Raw genomic sequence first — 8,723 nt, 5'->3', positions numbered from 1 at the left:
TATTTAGTAATAGCTAATACCTGGCTTTTATACAGCTTTTTTTTTCATTATCAGTGGTGTATTAATGTATTATAATCTCTAAATGCAGCATCGTGGAGCCATTAGTACAAGAATTTAGTCAGTGTAGACAGACCATCATAGCAAAAGAATCCAGCTAAACAAAGTATACACCAAAGTATTTGTTCCTTAGAAAACAATGGGAAATTTTAAGCAGGCAAGAATCCTGATCCTTTCTCACATGTTATTTTTGAGAATTAATTTCTCAGTCAGATCAGAGATAGTCGTGGTATTATTTCTTTTTCTTTTGGTTTCTCCTAACAACGCAAAAGGAAGAAGGTTGCATCACAGATCCCAGAATCAGGTTTTCTATCCTGTCCTTCAGAGCAAAAAGGCAGGAGGATGCATGTGGATGCCTGGTGTCTCCTAGGACTGCTTGCAGGGCATTTACTCAAGGCTGTACCTGAAACAATCCCCTGGCCCATTAACCACAAGAATGAACTTGACAGTCAAGGGGGCAAAACCATCCCCCACACCACTCCCAGCCTGGGTTATTTAAATATCTCAGGGTGCTTCTGGGATTACCAGTAGTTCGGCTGCAGGAGCAGATTCATGCGGGATGTGCCAGCATCGTGCTTCTGCTGGCCAAGCTTCTTTTACCATGGAGCTCACCGCCACCAGCTGAGTTACCACGTGCCTGCACGGATCCACCAAGCCAAGGATCCATTTGCAAATGGGTCTGGCTTTTGTAAATTCAAAAGCTTCAGCTTTTCAGGGCCAGCAAGCACCGGCACTGGACTCTGAAGCAGAAAATCTGAAGCAGTGGTGGTTGCCCAAGCAGGGCCGTGTTTCATCCAGCGCAGTAGGTCTGTGCCAGATCCATCACCCTGTGGCTTAGATAAGCCCCAAACTTAGTCTAAGTTGCTTTGAGCTCTACTGCTCTCACCACAGTATTCTTGCTGTCTGGGGCCAAATTTCCCGAATGCTCTTACACAGGATTGAAAATATGTGCAAAGCCAGGCTAGAGCTACCAATGGAGCCAGTCATCTGGCTGCTATATGAAGGCCTTATAAAGGTCACTTTATAATTATTGGTGTAAGCACTTTTGTAGGTGATGCTATACAGCTTTTCTGCACAAACCCATTGCATCATTACTAAAACTGGTTGTTGGACTGGGCAGGCTGAAGGTTGATTTAGGTGTGGCAGCACTGGCAGCTTTCAGGAGGTTAATAAATATAGTAAGTCCTTGTGAAATCTTTGCAGACAGCCTTGGTGCCACAAGCAGCTATCATTTTGTTCCTGCCGCAACCCTTCAGCTCAGCCTCCTGACAACAGAGAAGCAGATGAGCACATAGGCAGGATCAAGCCTGATGCAACCTCATCTCACAGTCTGACTGAAACAGAAATTGATCCTGACACTGGCACACAAAACAGGCAGCTCTTAAGGAAAGTAAGAAAAAAAATCTAGGAAGAGAGCACAATCTGAAATGCAAACACAAGTCTCCAGAAAAGAAGGAGGGAGAGGTGGATGCAAAAGAAGAGCGAAATACATAATAGGCAATAATCCATCCAAAACATCAAACCAAATGTCCTGGATAGATACAGTCAATACAATTTTCTGGATATTTTCTTTCTAGCCCAATCGTGGAATTCTGTGGCTATGTGTTAGTTTTATGTATTCATTTAACAGTGAAACCAACCCTCTGTCTCATTTTTACCTAGTTTTAGAAGCTGGAGTTCCATTTGCTTTGCAAATTTCTTTTAATGTAAAATGATTCCAGGTTAAAAAAAAAAAAAAAATCTTACAGCTGACAAATAGTCACATAAAAGCTTTAAAAAGCATTTCTATAGCCCTTCTTTAAAATAAACAGTACTTTTCATCCCTAAGTGCAAAGTATGAAACACTCACATAGGAAAAAATATTTTGCAAAAAAGGAACATAAAAATGATTATGCCACTCTGGAAAAATAGGCAATGGTTTTATTTTACTTGTGTGCTTACACCTCTTGAATTTAATAAGTGTTTGCTTATCACTATGGAAGGCCATGCATGTGTTTACCACTAATACATGTCAGTCAGTTTCACAGGTGAATTAGTAGGTACCAAATTTTACCACATATCTGGAATTTCCCATTTTTTTTAATTAAGAATTGCAATCACAGCGTTGTTTTCAGGAATGGCTATTGCTATTATCTACAGTATTCCCCACCAAAAGTTCTCTCTTCAAAACAGTGTTTAGAAATTCAGATTAGCCAAAATTCAACCTCTATGTTTGTCACCAATGCATTTTAGAAATGTTATCCCTGGGTCAGCATTCATGTTGCTGCATTTTAATGAATGGAATGAGCCCTTCCAATTTGCATAATAGTCCATATTTTTAAATCCAGCTGGCACTAACACCATATTATCCCCTTTCACAAGAGTACCTGGATAGCAGTGACCTGGACTCTGTTGCCGTGATTCAGTGGATGTCATCAGTGCTCAGAGCTTCTGCAAACCAGCCTGCAGTTAATCGGCAGCTAAAAATACACATGGACAGGCTTGCTTAGGAGGGGCAGCCCTTCAGCCTCCCACCCTGCCTACACACCAGTGCCCCCAACTATTTCATTTTCTTCTTGGCAATGCGGGTTTGGAAGTGATCTGATACAGAACTGTATCACTGTCACTTAGCAACCTTTGCTGGGTTCTCTAAATTAAGTGTTTTATTGAGGAATTCATGTAACTTCAGCATTTATAACCAAATCAAAGGCTTTTCCCTCTGTCACCAGATAATTAAAGTATAATAATTAAAGTTTAAAATAAACCCGTGAGGGCTGTTTCTCACTGATAGAAATAGAAACTAGGAAAAACTGATCTAAGGTTCTGCGTCAGTTACTGAGATTGCATCTACCTAATTTTTAACCTCTTACCTGCTTGTTGCAAAAGGACACTGCTGAGCTGGGGGCTCACCAGGAACAGTGCTCTGGAAATTGCCCCTTGCCAGAGCCGCGGTCAAGTCTTAGCCACACTTACAGTGTAGCACAGTAAAAGCAACTTTAGTGGAAGATGTGATTGTATCCTGATTTATTTATATTAGTCTAACTTCTAGGCTGGAGGAAATTCAGTGTTATGGCCTATTCCCCCTTTTAATGTAGATAATCATAATAAAGTATCATCGAGTACACATGCGAAAATTTGAAGCAGCGTTAAGTGCATAGGAGGTTTGTTCGAGTGTAACAATACATATATGGGTAATGCAGGAATGTTTTCTGCACACATGAAGCCAGGGTCTTTAAAAATGTGGCCCAGTAGCCCTGAATGGTTGAAAACAGCCATCAGTACACACTCCTCTCCTGAAGAGACCGTGGGTGATGGTCATCTCTCTGCCCATCTTGACCCCCTGCACCAGTCCAGCCAACCCTTGGCTGGCAGAAACAGATCAGAGTGGGGAGGGAAACTGAGGCAGGTCTGCATGTGGCTGGAGACACCATGTACCATGGGTCAGAAGGACCTCAAAAGGATCATGGTATGCAAATCAGGGTGTTGGTGCTCAGGTCCATCAGCAATGGTCAGGCTGCAGCTGGGATGGAAAGCCAGGAGCTGGCTGCAGCAGTTGCGTGGGTGCAAGTCCTGCTCAGACCTCCTTACAGGACGGCTCCCCATCCCCAGCCAAATTCTTCCCCCAGAGCAGCCCTGGGAGGCACCAAGCAGCAGACACAGGTGTGTCAGGCTCTTCAAGTGATTTTTTTCCCACAAGACAGCACTAAAGAAGGAAATGAGAAGCAGCCACCTTCATGGCTGAGATTCGCTCTGGAGGGCTGCTTCTCGCCTGCCGCTCTCCTCCGATGTTGCAACACAGGAAATTTGCTTTTGCTAACACCTGGTGTTGTTTCAAACAGCCAGATGGTCCTAACCTCAGTCTCCTGTAATTGATGGCCTACTTGTCTAACTCTGTAACTATCTCTCACTTTAGACGCAGATGCCGCATCTCTCTAAATACCATTCCACATTAAAACATCCTACCTTCCTGTTTCGCATATCAATCAATGCAGCAGTTCTTACAGAAACAAAACAGCAATAGCCTGTGTAAACCAGGAGACAGTGGGTGTAAGCAAGCAGAGGTAAAATTATGCAGGCTTAAATTACAAAATGGATGTGCGGTTGAAGGATTTAGACTCGCATTGCAAAATTAGCTGGGACATAATCTCAAGCAAGCAAATTTTATGAAGTGACCCCAAGAGCAGATCTCCTAGCCAGTCAGATGTAGCCCACAAAAGCCAGGCTGTCCTGGCCTATACCACTCTGTCAGAATGACTAACACTAATTTGGTGCTTCTACACACCACCCTAACTCTCTGTCCAGCAAATCCAAATATAGCCTTATACATGCAATTTCAATTTTCTGCATTATTCTCATAGGTGGTTCACTCTGGGTCCCCTACTGCAGGGATCATGGTGAGATGTCCTAGAGGCCACAAAAGTACCAGAGGCCATTGGCAAAGCAGTGTCACTTTGAAAGTCTGAATGCCAGAAGGTCTTTACTTAACAAATTAGGGTCTGCCCTGAGCTCCCACTTCCTCTCAGTCCTTCTTCTGAACAGACCAAAGGCTGACATAGTACCTGAGATTCTGACATCGGACTCAGGAAATAGAAGTTGAGGTTACTAAGGCTACCACGATCTTTTGTTTCCTGTTTTTAACTGGAGACAGTATTTCTCCCCCTCCCATAGGTCAGTGAGGACAAAACTTGACTGTTGGGTTTTCAGAAGCTGAGCCATTGATGGTGGTTCAAATATCTTTCACAACCCTGCAGCTTCATATCACAACACCTCATGGGCGTTAATGCCTGGTACAGAGGAACTGCCATCATTCCCATCTTGTGCATGGAGAACTGAGACACAAAGCACATTGAAGGATCCACCTCTGCACAAGATGTCTGTGTCAGGACATGGGCTGGATCCCGTTCCTGACTTAGGACCAGAGTTTTGCTTCCCAGTCCCTCCATCTTGGGCAGATAGTTTTGATCCAGTGTTTATTTTTTTTGTGGTATGTCACCACTCATAGTCTCATCTGGATGTGGCTACCTCCACGTTCTCAAGTGCACTGATAGACACCAGGCATGTCACTTTATAAGGTCTGCCCACAATTATATGATGATTACTACAAGAATGAAAAAGTCACGTGTAGGATGGAGATGGGCATATTAAAATTTAGGTTGTAGTTTTGTGGGCCATAGGCAGAGTCATAAGGTCCTGCTTCCCCCCGAGCCCTTTTAACTTACTAAAGCAAACAAAGTTATCCCAGGAGTACAGAGAGGAGGTGGGGTGGAGAAGCAGGAGGAGCAAAGGAGAAGACAGGGAGAGTGACTTTTTCCTTCAGGCAGTAACAAAGCGGTAGATCAGATCAGCTGCTCATGAAACCACAGCCTTGGTTTACAGGAATTTACTAGGTTAGAAGAAAATGGAAGTGATTCCTTGCCAACGATACGTGCAGAGTGAGAGAAGAAACAAGTCTTGCAGGGAAGTGTAATATTAATATTTGCATGAGCTCTCAAGCTGTGTAGAGTGCATTAGAAAGCAACATGGGTTTGAACAGCTGGACTGCTCCGTAAGTCACCGTATCTCAATACAACCTGTTACTGACACAAAGCAAACCACCCCTTCAGAAAACACCCCACCCCATCATACTTTGAGAAATAAAGACATTTGTCATATTCTTTCGTTTCACACAGTACACGGATCAGAAATGATGTCCACAATGGAAGACATTGCATTTTTATGTGATGTCAAGACCCCTATAAGAAAGCGCATATGACAATATTAGGCCTCCGTCTCTCTTTCCTCTCAGTACTTTCCCAATAAAGCTGCTTCAGTTTCTGATCCTCACAACTTTTCCTTCCAGTTATTGTCTGCCAGCTTGAACTTGACAGTTGAGGTCACACTTTTACCATGATCTGTTGAATTCCTGCTTTCTCAACATGTTTATTTGCTCTCAAGTATGATTTTCTGCACATCCCCATCCACACTTTGTCTCTAAGAAGCCTATGCTAGCAGACCTTTTAGATTTTTCCTGGCCTTTTGCAGACCTGCAGGGATGATCTCAGCCTCCCTAATGTGCTTTAATATTGCACAGACTTGCACTAGATAGAGGTGAAAACAGTTCAGGACCAGCCAGTTCCTTCTCTTGAAATGAAGCTGAAGGAGAGAAGAACTGAAGCACTTCCTCAGGCCCATAGGAAGAGCCCAGCTCATTCCAAACCCTCTGGAAGGAGAGATCCCAACGTCTCATTATCCAGCCAGCTGCGACACACATGTAGAAAGGAGACAGGGCCTGGGACGCAGACCCGGCTCTTCCCAGGTACGTCTTGGACACATCAGCAAACGAGCAGGGCCGAGCCCAGGCTCAGTCACTTATCTGGCATGGTGCTAGCATGGTCCCTGGCCCCACTTTGGCCAGGCCAGTCTGTGCTGTGCCAAGCAATGCCTGGGCACAGCCTGAGGGTCAGCAGAGCCCACTGATCACCCCGACCTGGCCGGGAGGCAGCTGGACACTCATCAAAGCCTGCCCGTTGACAGTGCGGGCAAAGAACAGACCCTGCCCTTTACTGGGCAGCAATTTATCTGTACATACATAGCCACTGAGTCTGAAATATAAATAGTTACATCTAGCAATGGGGAATGGAAACTGTCCCGGTCACTGGTTTTGATGTATTTATGGCTGCTTTTAACGTAAATCTAAGTTTTCAGTGCTAACGGTCCCAGATTGCAGAGGATTCTCTCCTTCCGCCACCATATTTTTGGCAAAAGTCAGAAACAAATACATCCACAACTCCTACCTCTTTGCCTCCAGTATCCTAAAGGAAAGAGATGGATCAGGAGTTGGATGGAAACCTGTAGCACTTGCTATTCATGCTTCAGGTTGCATTCGTAGCTGTGCATATCTGAGCAGCCATCCAGATGCTAATGGAGCTGCTCCCGTGGAAGATCAGAGAAAGAACTCTACTGTTTAAGCTTTGGATATTTATTGGCTACAAATCAAAGGACAAACACATATTGAGATATCAGGGAAAATGCCTTTTTTGCCTGTGTTAACAGCAATGTTCTCAGATAAAGCTGTTATTTTAAAACATGATCTGTTTTCACTTTGCACTAATCTTTAACTGTCCTGAAAAAGAAGGATGTTTATACAATTTTGCAAAGAAACGTGAACTGTTCTACTCCATTTACATTTCTTTGTTCCAAAATGTATTCCTCTTGTTGAGATTCCAGCAGACAAGGAAAGCAGACACAGCGGTTACTTTCCAACGTGAAACTTAAAACCACAATCTCCCGCTCAGAAAACACAGAATGAGTCACAGGAAGGGGCCACTTGCTTGCAAAACTCATTAAAAGCAAGGCACGGCAAAATGGATTTCCTGTATCAATAAATAGATTGCTGGCAGCAGGCAGAACACCTGACAGCGCTGGAGGCTAGAAACCGGGCCAAGAGTAGCCTTTAGAAGCGCCAGATCGATTATTCAGCTCGGAAACTGTATCTCCCCAGTACACAGCTTTCTTGGCATTAGTTCTCCTAATCCAGCAAAGTGCTTAAGAATACACCTAAGTTTCAGTGCAAGGAGGGGTGACTTGAGCATATACTTAAACAGGCTGATAAATTATGTCCTGTATTTATTTTCCGAAGCAATCCTTATTAAAAGGTGCTACAGAGGTGTGTGTATTGCAGACGAAAGCTTTGTTTCATCAAAGAACAAAGCATTCCTAGTCCTTACATAAGCTTAAAATTAACTGTAATTGCAACTTTGTTTTGCTGTTAGCAGTACCCCTTGGACACTTACACATAGATTTCCTTTTGGTCAACGATATTCTCTCTGGTTTGGCAAATGAAGCCAAAATGGCCTTCTCACCTCTTTGTGAAATGCAGACATGCGGGATTTCAGGCAAGGCTGCTTGAGAGGCAAAGGGCAGAGCCCAGCGCCTGAGCTGGTGCCACCCAGGCTCAGCATGGGGATGGAAACAAGCAGCTGCTTTTTGGCCGCTTGCTCTGGTTTTGTTTCATTTCTTTAGTTCTGCCTTGGGACAAAAAAAATAAATCAGTAATCATTTCTCATGCCACCTTTATTTTTCTCCTTCACATCCCAGTGGCTGGAAAGGTCTTGATGAGGAGGATCTCTTCCCCAAGGCATCCACCAACTGTAATTCCTTTGCATCATGGCCAGGTTTTTTTAGAGCCAGTCTCACCTCTCATTTACAACTAGCCCATTCCTTGCATGTCTCCAACATGGTACAGAACAAAATCAGGGGCTGGATTTTATTGCCAACAAAAGAGCTATGACCACCTGAGGTTGTGGCACTGTGAGTACTCCCTTCACCACTATACACTGGTGGACTTTTATTAAAAAAAAAAAAAAAAAAAAAAAAAAATCAAAAAAACACCACCAAACCAAGAAAAAAAACTCCAGGCTTCACCTTTTATGCATTCATGGAAGAGCTGAAAGCTGTATTATTTATATTTTTAGACACTAGCTCTTAGCACCAATGGCCTCCTGCCTCTTGCAATGAACTATCGTGAGGTACTTGATGGCATCTGCAATGCATATTGAATTATTTCTTTATAAGGAAAAAAAAAAAACAAACAACAACAAAAAAAAACATTCTCCATGGCATTGGGTAAAAAAAAACATGCCACACAAACACAACAACTTTATGATCTTCACCCCTCAGGAGGCTTGCTCCTGCAGACTGCTCTGCCT

Source organism: Streptopelia decaocto, assembly GCF_964273445.1.
Source record: "Streptopelia decaocto genome assembly, chromosome: 3".
In the NCBI taxonomy this organism is placed as follows: domain Eukaryota; kingdom Metazoa; phylum Chordata; class Aves; order Columbiformes; family Columbidae; genus Streptopelia; species Streptopelia decaocto.
The sequence above is the reverse complement of the archived record's forward strand: the minus strand, read 5'-3'. Positions refer to the sequence as shown.